The 14,638-nt window shown below is 45.9% G+C and overlaps 1 long non-coding RNA gene across 2 annotated transcripts; it reads left to right on the forward strand.

Moving 5' to 3' along the window:
* The first annotated feature begins 5,043 nt into the window (after positions 1 to 5,043).
* On the forward strand, positions 5,044 to 6,772 carry LOC119094867 (uncharacterized). 2 transcript variants are annotated; one of them, XR_005093825.1, is made up of 3 exons: positions 5,044 to 5,144; positions 5,866 to 6,053; positions 6,507 to 6,772. It is a non-coding gene; the product is annotated as an uncharacterized LOC119094867 (long non-coding RNA). The 2 variants fall into 2 exon arrangements; XR_005093826.1 differs by lacking the exon at positions 5,044 to 5,144 and adding an exon at positions 5,169 to 5,280.
* Positions 6,773 to 14,638: the final 7,866 nt, after the last annotated feature.

The following is a 14,638-nucleotide window of genomic DNA, read 5'->3' on the forward strand; positions in this document are numbered from 1 at the left end:
ACTGCAATCCCTGCTACTTTCATAGCATATTACATGATGAAAAGATAGGTCAAGCGTATATTCTTGTATTAACTCCGCATCTGACAAATGACTAACCAAAAACACAGGATACAATACACAACTCACTTCCAGCAAAGCACACAACCAGTAAGTGATATCACTTGCTCATCCTGTTTTGGAAATCCCCAAAACACAGGTCACAAAGATTCAACCACGTATTTTGCTTCCACAACCATGCAGCATGCTGCAGTCACCAGGCTGCTTCACTCAAAAATATTGTTCGCCCAAGTAACAACACAGGCATAACAAGAAAATATTACGTGAAGTGAAATGACACTGCAAACCTGCGGACCTTGCACGAGGCTGGACACTTGACAAGTGCATGTAGTTATGGTAAAATGGGCGAAATGCAAGGAAGAGATGAAGCTGCCAGTGCACACAAGGCTCATGATGACAATATTATTAAGTGCTATCCAAGAAACTAGCAACAATACTTTTCACCTTTCTCAGCACCCAGCATCTCGTACAGATGCAATGACTATGATCTTGATGACTCTTGCTTGTATACAAAATTTTTAAGACCATAGTGTGTGCATCCATAATAATACAATACTATGTTTTCAGAATTTTTAAGGGAGAGACGATTTAGCGAAGCCGTATCATGCGAGCTTACACCAAGCATGTGTATTAATGAGCTGTGCGGACCTGTCCGTACTGCCGGAATGAATTGCTAATGCAATGACAGGCAATGAGCTAATTACATGTTGTAATGCCTCAATAGGTTCAAAATGTTGGCCAGATCATATAGAAGAAGACAACTGCCTTTGAACACCCCTGCAGCATGGCTGCTAGTGTTTCTGACAGTTTGCCGACATTACGACCTTGTCATGCTCAAACGCAAACCTAAAGATAGAGGCAGGTATAAATATATCATATTTTATTGGGAGTCGATAGATTCAAAGAATACCAAAACAATATTCTCTCCCAGAAGTATAAACCTCGCACGCACACTCGCCATCACATCAAGATCAGTACGAGCCACTGGCACGCATCACCAGTGATCACACCCATTTCAAGCGCCTGATCCGCACTCTTATGTTATATAAATGTGATCCCACACTTGTACAGCCTACGGAACCATCAAACTGCAGGTTTCTCGCAATTCCCGCACAGGTTTTCGATTATACCACTGTATTTCACCGCGAGCTCCCTCCAAAACAAAGTCCCAACAGGGGTTGATGGTAATGCAACTCAAGAGGTTGTACTTGTAGGACACAATTTCTTTCGTTCAAAATTTACATTTGTCATACGATATGTACTAAATATTTAGTGAAATAGAAGTCTAAAATAACTGTATTGTTTCCACGGTTTTATAATGACTTGCGAACCCATAAACTGGTGCAAGGTTCTTTGCTCCGGTGCACAAGCCGTCAGTCGAGCTGTCAATTACTCCTGATTAAGAAAGGAATACACCTCTCTTAATTTCGTGTCAGTGCGGGGCACGGTATCTCGCATAGCAGCATAGGAACTGCAAGTGTTCTATTTTCAGAAAAATTTGACCCGTAGCCTATTTCTACTTGGGATCATAGAATTTCCTCCCAGTTGCGAAATCTAGTCAAGACCAACATACTATTTTGTCATCATGCAGCTATTTTTACTTGTGTAGGCTTTACGTCATTTCTCTGACAATGAAAGCGAACGAGATGTATTCAAGGGAGTGTTCCACATTGATATGGGATGTTGAACTGAACTAGCCATCTTGAGGATCTTTCGGTGCTGTTCACAATCCTGCCATTCTTAAGATCAAAGCCCATCTAGTTTCTGAGCTGCACACCCGCGAAAATGGGAAAAAGTATATCGGGAAGAGTATTTGAGTCACTTTGACATTCAAGATTTCATAATGACATTCAGTTTCTGTCATTCCGTAAACCGTGCGGTGATCTAGGCCAGGAAAATACATTTGTGAAGGCGTTCACATCCGGCGTTAATGAGCGCGAGTTCCATATGTAACGGCCGTCAATTGGCTCTCAATGTTGCGCGAGGTGCGATGAAGTAATCAAGTCGTGCCATTGAGGGACATATTTACTAAACAGAGAATTGTGCTGTCTAGAGTGAGCTTTTCCACTTTAAAGCATATCAATGGTTATAAGTGAGCTTGTTTCATGATACATGCTGCTTGCTTTAATATCTTTAAATGTGCAAAAAATTTTTTAGACGCATTCGGGTAGAGGTCAAACTGCCCCGCCACGAAGGTTTTTTTCTGGAATGATTTCCGAACGGCGCGGTGTGGCGGCGTCATATTTTGAATAGCTGTAGGCAGTTCAATAGAGCATGGCGTGGTATCAATAATTGGACATACCTTGTAAGGTCGGTGAGCTTTGGCCGGTCAAAGTTACGCCGTGGATTCAGCGAGGGCATTTGCAAGAGGATCGTTCAATCTGATGGAACAACGGAGCGTTAGACGAAGCCATACATCCCTGAGACACATTCTTAGGAAACACAACAATCAAATGACCAAATTCCATTGACGTAAGGTCAGATACGAAGGTCAGACCAGTCTTGCTGTTTGCCGTAGTTTCTGGTGCTCATTCCGTATTTATTGATAACATAAGCCGCATTAGACATCTTCTATGGACTAATTATAGGTCAGAATAGGTCACTGGCCTGAAATGACAGCTCAACATTTCGTTTTTATCAGCATACTGCCTGTTCTAATCTTTGCGGCGTATTCAAACGCAGAAATCAAAGCCGTCTTCCTTGATTTTGGTCACTATGACGTTCAGAAGGTCAAATAAGGTCGCTGACTTTGAATGAACGTGTGATCTTTTGCTAGAACAGGTTTCTAGGTTCTGGGGAGAATTTGGAGACCAGCTCGGAGTTTGACCTTGTTTGACCTTATTTGACCCGAATGTCAAAACCTAAGAGGCTCAAACGTTGACCTAAGTGAATTGACCTACAGGTCAACGCATCCTGCAAATCTGATGTGTTTGCTCTCTTAGTTCTTAAGATCTCAGCGGGGTCAAATTGACCCCCAACCGAGCAAAGGATACCCAACCGGCCACCGGGGGTGTGTGCTAAAGACATCTAGCACAGTTCATTTGATGAAACATAGGAAGGCATTTCATGCACGCACATAAAGCCTGAAGACATCCCAATTTTAAATCTGACATCAACCCCATGTTATTCATAGACAAGCATTGTCAAGCATTGGCCAGATCGTATTGAAGGAGAAAATTGCCTTTGTACACCCCTGCAGCATGGTTGCTAGTGTTTCTGACAGTTTGCCGACATCACGGCCTGGACATGCTCAAACGCAAACCTAAAGATAGAGGCAGGTATAACTATATAAAATTTTATTGGGAGTCGATAGATTCAAAGAATACCAAAACAATATTCTCTCCCAGAAGTACAAACTTTGCACGCACACTCTCCATCACATCAAGATCAGTACGAGCCACTGGCACGCATCACCAGTGATCACACCCATTTCAAGCGCCTGATTCGCACTCTTATGTCATATAAGTGTGATCCCACACTTGTACAGCCTGCGGCACCATCGAACTGCAGATTTCTCGCAATTCCCGCACAGGTTTTTGGTTATACCACTGTATTTCACCGTGAGCCCCCTTCAAAACAAAGTGCTAACTGGGGTTCATGGCAATGCAACTCAAGAGGTTGTACTTGTAGGACACAATTTCTTTTGTTTAAAATTTAAATTTTCCGTACGATGTGTGCGAAATATTTAGTAAAACATAAATATAAAATAACTGTATTATTTCCCTGGTTTTATAATGACTTGCGAACCCATAAACCGGTGCAAGGTTCTTTGCTCCGGTGCACAAGGCGTCAGTCGAGCTGTCTGTAACGTACCTACGTCAGAAGAAGAAGAAAAACGCCAGCAGGAGAAAAAATTCAGATTTGCTGTCGCGTGTTCCTTTTCATAGCATTCGGGAGAGTGCCGTTCTTTTTTTCGGCGCCATACTTTTTTTGCAGACGCTGGCGTTCTTTTCTATGATATTGACATATGGCCTGGAAATAAGGAAAAATCCTCATTGACGAGTAGTGCCGCACAACCCGAAAGTACCTCACGGTTACGTTCGCGACACGCATTCAGCAGCGAAATTTCTTTAACAGCTAGTCATCTTCTACGGATTGTATCATACCTGCCGCATCACCGTTTTTGCGAATGTACCAGTGACCACACTGTTTTGACCATAAGCAGAAAACAACCTGTAATATAACGGCGATCTATAACGTCTGCATGACGACACCAATGCCAGGGTGACTTTGTAGTAGTCTCTCAAAAAACGTTTTCCCATTTTTGCAGGCGTGTAACCCAGGAACCAAAGAATTTTAGGCCTTAAAAGGCATGGGCATGAACTGCATCAAAAGGTTCTCAAGATGACTATTTCAGTTGGAAACCCCATATAAAGATGGAACACTCCCTTTAAGGAGTCAGTCCCTGAAAGCCTGGAGACACCCCACCTTTAAACTCTGAAATCCTCCCCATGCTATTCATAGGTAAACATTGTCTGGCTACAGGGTATCAAATGCATCCAACATCACTATTAGCTGGGAGATTAATTGAATGTGATGTGTAGAACAACATGATGGGCTTTGCAGCACTCCCAGAAGGTACCAACTACACATTGACGTTTTGCAACATTCAGTAGAAGTTTTGGGTCTAAATCAATGATTGGCTTCTTGAGTGAATCCTGATTACATGTACATCCATCCCAGTCTAATATTGACAGCTATATGCAGCAGGGGTATCATCAATCCCACTCAAATGCAGCTCTCTTTTAGCCGATTGCCATTATAAATACGCATCATGCGTCTGACCGTGCAGACCGATACTCATCGTCATTGTCCAGTGACACCCTTGGATGATTGTCCCTCAGACTTGTTTCTCCAGAGACGCTATGCCAATGGACGCTGTACTCGACTACTTAATACTCTTAACAGGCGCTGCCCAGTGAGCTCCTAGAATCCGCCGCGGGATTTTCACAGCCGGGTGTGCGGGCTCGGCCGCCGCCCGGCAGTGTACACGTGCTTGCACCGGCTCCAGACCGGTTCACCTGTGTATAAAAGTGCCGTGCACAACAGAGGGACCAGCAGTCGCAGCAGTGCAATCACTCAGCCAGGTAAGGTGCTTCTACCCAGGTTTGGGTCTGAGAGTGCGGTAGCTGGTGGTGTCATCATTATTGGTGAAACCGAGCTTACCAAGCATAGGTGGCACGCAGAGGAATTCGGGCTACACTGTCAAACGAAACGCAATTGGTTAGTTGAATGCGATATTGAGGCCCGAAAGCGGTCTGCTGCCTGTCTGATGTTGAGAGGGTGACAGAGAACCCGAGCTCCTTAAGTCCCAAAACTTCACCAGCTTTCAAAAACAAAACTACCCCTTGAACTGTTATGTACCAGAGGGCGTTGGGGGCTGGAACTGCGCGACATGAGCTTAGTGAGCATGAGGCACACAACTTGGAGCTCATTCATACGCTCTGCTGTTCAGTGCCGCAACAGACAAGGCTCCGTAAAATTTACCTGCTTCGGGTCTAAATGACGTAAAAATCGTAGTTATAAACAGTTGTATAGTTATAAGTGAGCTTATTTCATCATGCCCTAAATTTGCCTTAATATCTTCAAATGTGGGTCATTCCCTTTCAAAAAAGAAAGTGCCGTGCACTCGTAGTTCTCCTCACACTAACTAGCCACGGATGAGCATGTGTTTTGCTCGCCTTACCTTATTTCATGTCCTCGAGCCCGCGAGCTACGCGGTTGCCAACGGCCGTGTGAAAACACTATCATCGCTTCAGACGAGTAGCAGTTTGTTCGTGGTTTAACCAGTGATTTATGTTGCGACAGCCATGAAGGTCGTCGCTCTCCTGCTTGTGGTCTGCGTCTCCGTGGGCTGGGCGAAGCCTTTCTGCGTCCACGGTATCTGCTTTCCTACCAGCGAAGCTACTGGGGGTGCCTCGGGCGATGTCGTCAGTGGTACAAGCATTGGCCCTCATGGTGCCACTAAGGTTACGTCCGTCAGCTCCTCTGCAGGGGTAAGAATGCGGAAAAACGTGAACTGTCAAATGAGCACGTTTGGCAAAGATGGGCTGAATTAATCTGTGTGTTGGCGTCCCGATAAATAGGAATGGAAGCACGCCTTAGTTTATTCAGTCGGGCTAGCTAATATTACATGCCTTTTGATAGACAGCAGACATAAGCATTACGTCGGATTCGATTACTTCGGAAACTCGTGTCATAATAGCACAACGTACACATGCATTGGTAATTGAGTAAAACTGAAGCAGTCTAGGTACATTCGGCAGTAACATTTACCTCGTTGCCTCGTATGGTCCAACACGATAATTCACTGCCAGCTTGGTTCACCGCCAGGGGTATCTTTCTTATTCAATTGGTGTAGCGTGTGGGGCATAGCGTGCAATGTACAGTTACCAGTGCATGACACAACAAGGCGGTGCTCTTTTGTTTTGACATCATTTCTTTTGCAGGGATCTGCCAGAGGACCGTGTGCATCCAGCTTCAATACGGGACATGCCGGATTATTTAGCTCACAGGATATCTATGGCAATAGGGAGAATGTCGACACTGGTGCCACCTCAATCCAAAACACCGGCTGCTGAATGACTCAGTCACAGTCATCTCGGCATGCGCCGCAATGGCACACATGAAACGCTTGTTACATCCACGAACGTTGTGATATCGGCGTCGGTTGTGACATGTGATCGAAGTTTGCAATACAGGCTTACCCCCGACATGACTGAACTCTAATTTGCTGGCGCTGCAGGCGTCAGTTGATGTATCTCCCCAAAAGAAGCAATACAAATATCGTGCAAACGCCGGTAGGCTTTACGTCATTGATTACTTGAAGAAGCAGCTTGATCGTGTATTAGAATCCACTTATAAGGACTGAAAAATAATTGGGAGTCTGCCATAGCTTATATTTGGCTAGGAGTAATGGGCTGAACTTACTTATTTTCTACTCCGGATCCGAGCTGCCGGGAACGTTTAAATTGGAGGATCCAATCACGCCATATACGATCAGAGATTGTGCGTGCATGATTGTTAATGCTCCATAAGGGGTCGCTACAGTTGACATTTCACTCCCAGGCACGTTCTGAAAACTTGAAACGAACATTACGAACATTATACAACCTGGTGTTTTAAAATCATGTGTGAATAGTAAGGGAATGCAAAAATTAGCGTCAGCTACGCTAAGCACATGTTTTCTATGTTTCTTCCCGATCGCTACTCCGCTTATTTTGACAGCCTTGCAACACTACGATGACTTCACTTGATATTTTTAACGTCTTGGACAATAACCGCGACGACTGCAAGCCACCGGAGCGCGTGCCGGCCGGCCCCGGGCCGAGTGCGGCGAATCATGTCATCATTCACTTGACGTCACGCGCGTCCGACAAGCTGATTGGCGGACCTGCGACGCGCTAACTGCGACCTCACCTCCCGGACCGCGGCAGCCCTCGGCCGCACGCCGCTCCCGCCGTGTGACTGCGCCACACATCTCCAATTTGTACGGTACGTAGGCTTTCTGTCCTGGATCCACTGTCAGCAACGACGTCTGCTGCCGTCGGCATTAACTTCGCCTCCGTCTCGCGTCGGGCTGAACCTCTGCCGCTCTCGTAGACGTTACAGGAACGTGATGCATGATCTGGCATTCTGAAAACGTGGGTAAATCTTTGGAGATTACAAAGCCATCGACACTCGTAACAACTTTATTAACAGCCACTAAATAGGTGTAATAACATGAAAGGAACACTTTTGTGAAACCAGGGTGCATTATTTCTTGAATGGCGATTTACCCCAGCCAACACCTTCAGAAATGTTCATGCAAAAGCTTTCAGAGTAAGCGTTAAAATATCGCGTGAAACGGCGGTTGTCAATGCAGGCCACTTGCTTAACGCTCGAAGGAATGATATACCAGCAAAACATTGAGCCTGGGTGCTCAGCTTGAGCTGCTTTTGATGTTTCAGATGGCAATGTTTACTCGTCAGACTCAGAAAGCTGGCATTTGAGCATACGGGCAAGACACCGCGGGTGATGCAAGTCGCTCTCCCGCGCATCAATGCGTCTTGTGCCTTGCCAGAACACTGGAAGTGGTTTTAGGGCAGGAACTTGCTTGCTTTAGCCGTTTATTGCTTTTACAACGTTCTGCAACCTTTTGCAACAATTGCTAAACTTGCCCTTTTAAAGCCGTTGGACCTTGCAAGAACACTGTGATTCTTGGGCGCTACCTACCCTTGTTTGGTCGTAAACTGTCTTTGTAACATTCTTTAACCTTTTGCAACAATTTTGATCGTTGAATTCCCGAATCTCGAAATATTGCGAAGTAGCTGAGTATAGTGATCCGTTTTCACATGCCCATTTCAATGGTACTGATACCCTCACGTATTCATGCAACTTGGCCATCTTGCAAGGCAAACAACAGTATTAGCGTGCTGCATCTCGTTATCTTTCCTGATCTGCATGCAAGTGTGAAGCTGGCCATTTCCAAAAGTAATAGCGGCGGACTGCGCAGCGACCAACCCCGGCCCTGATTCCCCGTTTCTTTTATAACGAGGAGTGATGGAGGAAACCAGGGTAGTCGATGCGAACCCATCCCCCTCCCTGCCGTTTCCAAATGTAGAGCCTCTCGTAAAGAAACAATAAAAGGGGTTCGACAACACTTTATCATTGGCAGTAAGTTGCATTTTGCCAAGTCAATAATCGGCTCTTCTAGGCCACGTCAAAGGTCAAATTTTCCTAAAAATCGAACTTATTGAACTTCGCACGCCATGACGTAGGAGATTATGCCACGTAGGGAACCGCAAGTTAAAGAGCCCTGTTTCTGCACATATTTATGATGTAGACACCCGTCAAGGTAACGGTATTATGCGTATCATCGGCTTCCGCCCGTCGCCCGCGCCAGCCGTAGGGCGCCGTGCAGTGTTCCTAAAGGTCACGAGCTTCTCAGAAAGCAGAATTGCCAGATGCATGTTTTATCAAATCAAAACACGTGGAATGAATGCCCCAAGCGACACCCTCTGAGGTAACTGTGGTGCGCATTTTAACACCAAAAATTGGTACGAAGCTTTCCTGTTTTTGACAAACGATGTTTTTTGGGAACACTGCTCGACGACCAACGAGAGCTGCGAGCGGCGGGGCCATGCTTTTATATTAACGGAGCCCTACGTAATAAATCGATGTTAAAAGCATCTGAAACTACACATCATTGAATCCTGATTAAGAAAGGAATACACCTCTCTTAATTTCGTGTCAGTGCGGGGCACGGTATCTCGCATAGCAGCATAGGAACTGCAAGCGTTCCATTTTCAGAGAAATTTGACCCGCAGCCTATTTCTACTTGGGATCATAGAATTTCCTCCCAGTTGCGAGATCTAGTCAGCCCAGTCAGTCAGCTGCACATAGGCTGTCTAACCTGCTGTCTAGAGCGAGCTTTTCCACTTTAAAGCATATAAATAGCTATAAGTGAGCTTGTTTTATGATATATGCTGCTTGCTTTAATATCTTTAAAAATGAAAAATTTATCTTAAGACGCGATCGGGTAGGGGTCGAACTGACCCCCGCGAAGGTTTTTTTCCAGAATGATTTCCGAACGGCGTGGTGTGGCGGCGTCATATTTTGAATAGCTGTAGGCAGTTCGATAGAGCATGGCGTAATATCAATAATTGGACATACCTTGTAAGGTCGGTGAGCTTTGGCCGGTCAAAGTTACGCCATGGATTCAGCGAAGGCAATTTCACAATTTCAAGGGAATCGTTCAGTCTGATGCAACAACGGAGCGTTAGACGAAGACGCACATCTCTGAGATCCATTCTTAGGAAACACAACAATGAAATGACCAAATTCCATTGACCTAAGGTCAGATACGAAGGTCAGACCAAGGTCAAAACCAACCTGTATCATTACTTTAGGGCTTGCTGTTTGCGGCAGTTTCTGGTGCTCATTCCGTATTTATTGATAACATAAGCCGCATTAGACATCTTCTATGGACTAATTATAGGTCAAAATAGGCCACTGGCCTGAAATGATTCAGCTCAACATTTCGTTTTTATCAGCATACTGCCTGTTTTAATCTTTGTGGCGTATTCAAATGCAGAAATCAAAGCAGTCTTCTATGATTTGGGTCACTATGACGTTCAAAATGTCAAATAAGGTCACTGACCTTGAATGAACATGTGAACTTTTGCTTAGAACAGGATTCTTGATTCTGGGGATAATTTGGAGACCAGCTCGGAGTTTGACCTTGTTTGACCTTATTTGACCCGAATGTCAAAACCTAGGAGGCTCAAACGTTAACCTAAGTGAATTGACCTACAGGTCAACGCATCCTGCAAATCCGATGTGTTTGCTCTATTAGTTCTTAAGATCTCAGCGGGGTCAAATTGACCCCCACCCGGGCGAAGGATACCCAACCGGCCACCGGGGTGTGTGTGAAAGACATCTAGCACAGTTCATTTGATGAAAACATAGGTAGGTATTTCATGCACGCACATGAAGCCTGAAGACATCCCAATTTTAGATCTGACATCAACCCCATGTTATTCATAGGCAAGCATTGTCTGGCCATCCAAGTATCGAAGAGATCCAACATCACTATTAGCTGGGAGATGAATTGAGTGTAATGGGTGGAGCAACATGATGGCCTTTGCAGAAACACCCAGAGGGTACCAACCGCACACCACCAATATAGTTACCTTAAGCAGTATTTTTGGCACAATTAATAATTGGCTTGCTGAGTGAATCCTGATTACATCGCTCACAACTTAAAAAAGTTTAACGTGCCACAATGCTCGCAATGAAATGCCCTCTGACGTCAACTGACCCTTAGTACGACCAGGCTCGGCCGCCGTCAGGCAGTGTACACGTGCTCGCACCGGCTCCAGACCGGTTCACCTGTGTGTAAAAGTGCCGTGCACAACAGAGGGACCAGCAGTCGCAGCAGTGCAATCACTCAGCCAGGTAAGGTGCTTCTGTCCAGGTTTGGGTCTGAGAGTGCGGTAGCTGGTGGTGTCATCATTATTGGTGGGACCGAGCTTGCCAAGCGTAGGTGGCACACAGTGGAATTCGGGCTACACTGTCAAACGAAACACAGTTGGTTAGTTGAATGCGATATTGAGGCCTGAAAGCGGTCTGCTGCCTGTCTGATGTTAAGGGGGTGACAGAAAACCAGAGCTCCTAAAGCCCCACAATGTAACCAGCTTTCAAAAGCAAAACTACCCCTTGAACTGTTGTGTGCCAGAGGGCGTTGGGGGCTGGAATTGCGCGACATGAGCTTAGTAAGCATGAGGCACATAAATTAGAGGTCATTCATACGTTCTGATGTTTAATGCTACAACAACTAAGGTTCCGTAAAATTTACCTGCTTCGGGTCTGTGCCTTACTTCGACCACCTAGCCTCCACGGAGTCATCAATCAGCGCATCGCCGCTCCAACACCTCACTCCTCCGGACCGCACGCCAACAAGCGATACCGGGAATGAAGTGATAAATTTAGCACGCAGTTTCCACCAAGGAATGTGACTCGCTGGTGGCTTTCTAAGGAGCTCTTAACCGGCACGCGTGCTCTTTTACTTCATCACATTCTTACAAGGGTACTTGAAGGCAGCGATTGACAGTTCAGGCTAGGTGAAGCTTGAGAGAAAAATGCATTGCATTTAACTTTTTCATCCCTCACGTTCAGTGACATATCGCCTACCTGGTATAAGCACATGCACCACGTTGTAAGGCATAAACATACATAATCATATTCCATGTCAATGGCGATGACGCTGTGCACTATAATGCATTTTCGGTCTGTGTTCTGGTGTTTGATGTTCGACACAAATGCAACTGCGTATTCTTCAACACTGTGAGACGGCTGTCCGAACTAGCAAAAAGCTCGTTTCTGAAGTGCAAGCGCCGAATGAATCATGAGGTCCTGCGCATCGGAGCCGTCCGACTCGCCGGTCGGGGTCGGGCCGCCGCCTTCTCCCCTGACCACCACACGACGGAGGGCGACTTTTGTGTGCGGCGTGCCGCAGGGTGTGCCACGGTCTGGCCGGGGCTGCGTCCCCCAGTCTGCATACAACTGACACTGGCCCCATAGAATCGCAGTTATTTCTGGCATGAGAGGGAAGCCTCGTCGGTCACCCTCAACCAGCCGGAGGCTAAAAGACATGCCTGAGCTTCGTCGGCTGCGTATTCTAAAAGCATAACCACAAATTATATGCCACGAAAATGTTGCAATAGTCATAAATCCATCCACGCCACTAGGATTTCCACCTTTCGCGAGGTATCAGTTCGAATAAAAAAACGCAGCAATATAAAACGCAGTAGAATGACCAGTTGCACGCGGTGCTACAAGTGTCTGCCTACATGAAGCCAAAAATTATTCATGAGGCTCAAAGTGAAACAAGGAGATGAAGTACACTGATAGCTGTAGGCCGCATGTGTCTCGCAATGTTTTAAGCTAGAAGCACTCTGGTCTCCTTAGGCTGTTGGCTGTGTGCATAGTCTTTTCATGCGGCCTGCTCAGTTACGAACATCCTGCTTGCATAACCAGCGATATCGCACCTACTTCCCCGGCACGGCGTTTTGCCAAAGGATCATGTCAAAGATTTGATTTGTCATGTCATGTCATGATTTGTCAAAGGCGTATATTTATCGTTAAGTTATACTATCATATATATTGTCTTGCATTCACCTTGTTTTCGGTCGGCTCAGTATTTTTAAAGGACCAGAGCACGAGCGTGAGCCTGCCACGGTCGGATAATTATAGTTAATATCTTTCAATAAATATAGTTAATATCTTTCAGAGTGCCTCAATGGCGAAAATGGGCGAATCTGCCGCGAGCACATTGCGAATAGCGTCCACGAGGTAAGAGCCGACTGTAATAAACTTACTGTTAACCGTTATCTTATGTGCTTCCGACCGGGGAGTCACATGAGCAGACATATTCGTTTTACACGTCGCTCAAACTTTTTTATCTCACCCCGTTTGATCATGGGGCGTATGTACCTATGGCGCGTATATCCCCATACTCACATATCCCTATGAGTACCCGGATCAGCCACGGGTCTCATTCTGGGTTCTTTACTGTCTTTTCCTTGGAAAGGAGATGATCTCTGCTCCAGATACTTATAAATTTCTGGCGTGCTGCACCACCCATCAACGTTTATCTGAGATAAAGTGTCACAGGATGAACGCGATGGAGCAAACTGGGGATAGTTGGATTTCTTACACACCGAGCCATCTGGTGGGCTTTACATCGCGGTTTTAACTCATTGTAAGGTAAGATGCCATAAAAGGGGTATCTGGCACCCATTCGCCAATGACACGAATAGTAGCTCCTGCTTGGTGAGCTTTCACACCAGTCGGGTCACTATCTCATTGAGTTGGAAAAAGTTGACGTTTGAAAAAGCAAGTACAAAGTGGCACCAGTCCCTGAAGCTGCAAGAAATAGATACATAAAACGGAGGTTTAACGTCATTGTTTCAACTAAATATAGGTTTGTTCGTTGGCCCGCTCTTACCACGAGGAGGGCTCTGCAGAGTTGCCAACAATTTGCTAACTGGTGATGATAACTGGAGCTCAAGTGGGCGCCGACGGCCGAGATCATTTTGTACCATTCTCGGCTGTTTGACGGTGTGGTTTGGCGGACGACCTCTATTTTTTCAAGCACAAAATGGAGTTAGCTAGCAGATGAGGTTTTATACAGTTATGACTCTATTTAGTGTACCAACCGGTTTAACATAAGCTCACTTTTGTGGCCTTAGGTTTCTGAACGTAGTCTTGCTGCTGGACTAGGTTCAGTATTACATGTCGCGAAAAATTTCAAAGTGCAAGAAGGCACGGCTGGTGGCCCCCACCACCAGCTGACGAAAGCTGCACGCGAGCAGATAGGAAAAGTCAATGAAGACATTTCTTCAACTAGCACTGGAACCCCAAGCTCTCCAGGTCATCAGGGCGGTGTAGCGCAGTGTGAGTGTGAACTCTTTATCCGCTCCATTTGTTTCATCCCTTGTGGGTTGTGACAATAGCTTTATATTGAACATTACCACCATAAAGATTGGACATTGGGAGCGCCTCGATTGCACCGTTTTCATCCAGTTGGTTGTTGTCTCAAATGATGTATGTGACGCCCCTTCCAGGCGTCAGGCTGCATGACGGTAGTTGCAATGATCAGATAAGTCACTGGCCTCAACGGCGTTTGACCAGATTACGTCGGCAGACATTGCTGATTGAACTATCTACCACAAGTTATATATTGCTGTCTGTTGATCGCCTGTCTTTTTAGACTTTTCGGGCTAATCCCGATCCCCCCCCCCCCCCCGACATTCCAGTTTCGTCCGAGCGGCGAGAAGCCGTCAACTTTCTAATGTAAGCTAGCGTGGACAAGAGAAGTGTTTTACAGCCAAACTCTATGTAAAAGGCCAGGCGAACACACTAGCACATTCAGAGTGTTTCCAGTGACACAGAATTGTGCGCCGCAACGGGAAGAAAGGCAGAAAGACCGTTGCTGCCTTGGATGTCACATGGCACCAACGCTACGGCGGCGTGAAAACGCTTGTGTTTGCGGGTTGGTTTAAACATGAATATGTCCATAAGCCGGTATTCAACCTAG

The sequence above is a fragment of the Pollicipes pollicipes genome, unplaced genomic scaffold (assembly GCF_011947565.3).
Source record: "Pollicipes pollicipes isolate AB1234 unplaced genomic scaffold, Ppol_2.1 Scaffold_4219;HRSCAF=4965_pilon_pilon_pilon, whole genome shotgun sequence".
Taxonomy (NCBI): Eukaryota; Metazoa; Arthropoda; class Thecostraca; order Pollicipedomorpha; family Pollicipedidae; genus Pollicipes; species Pollicipes pollicipes.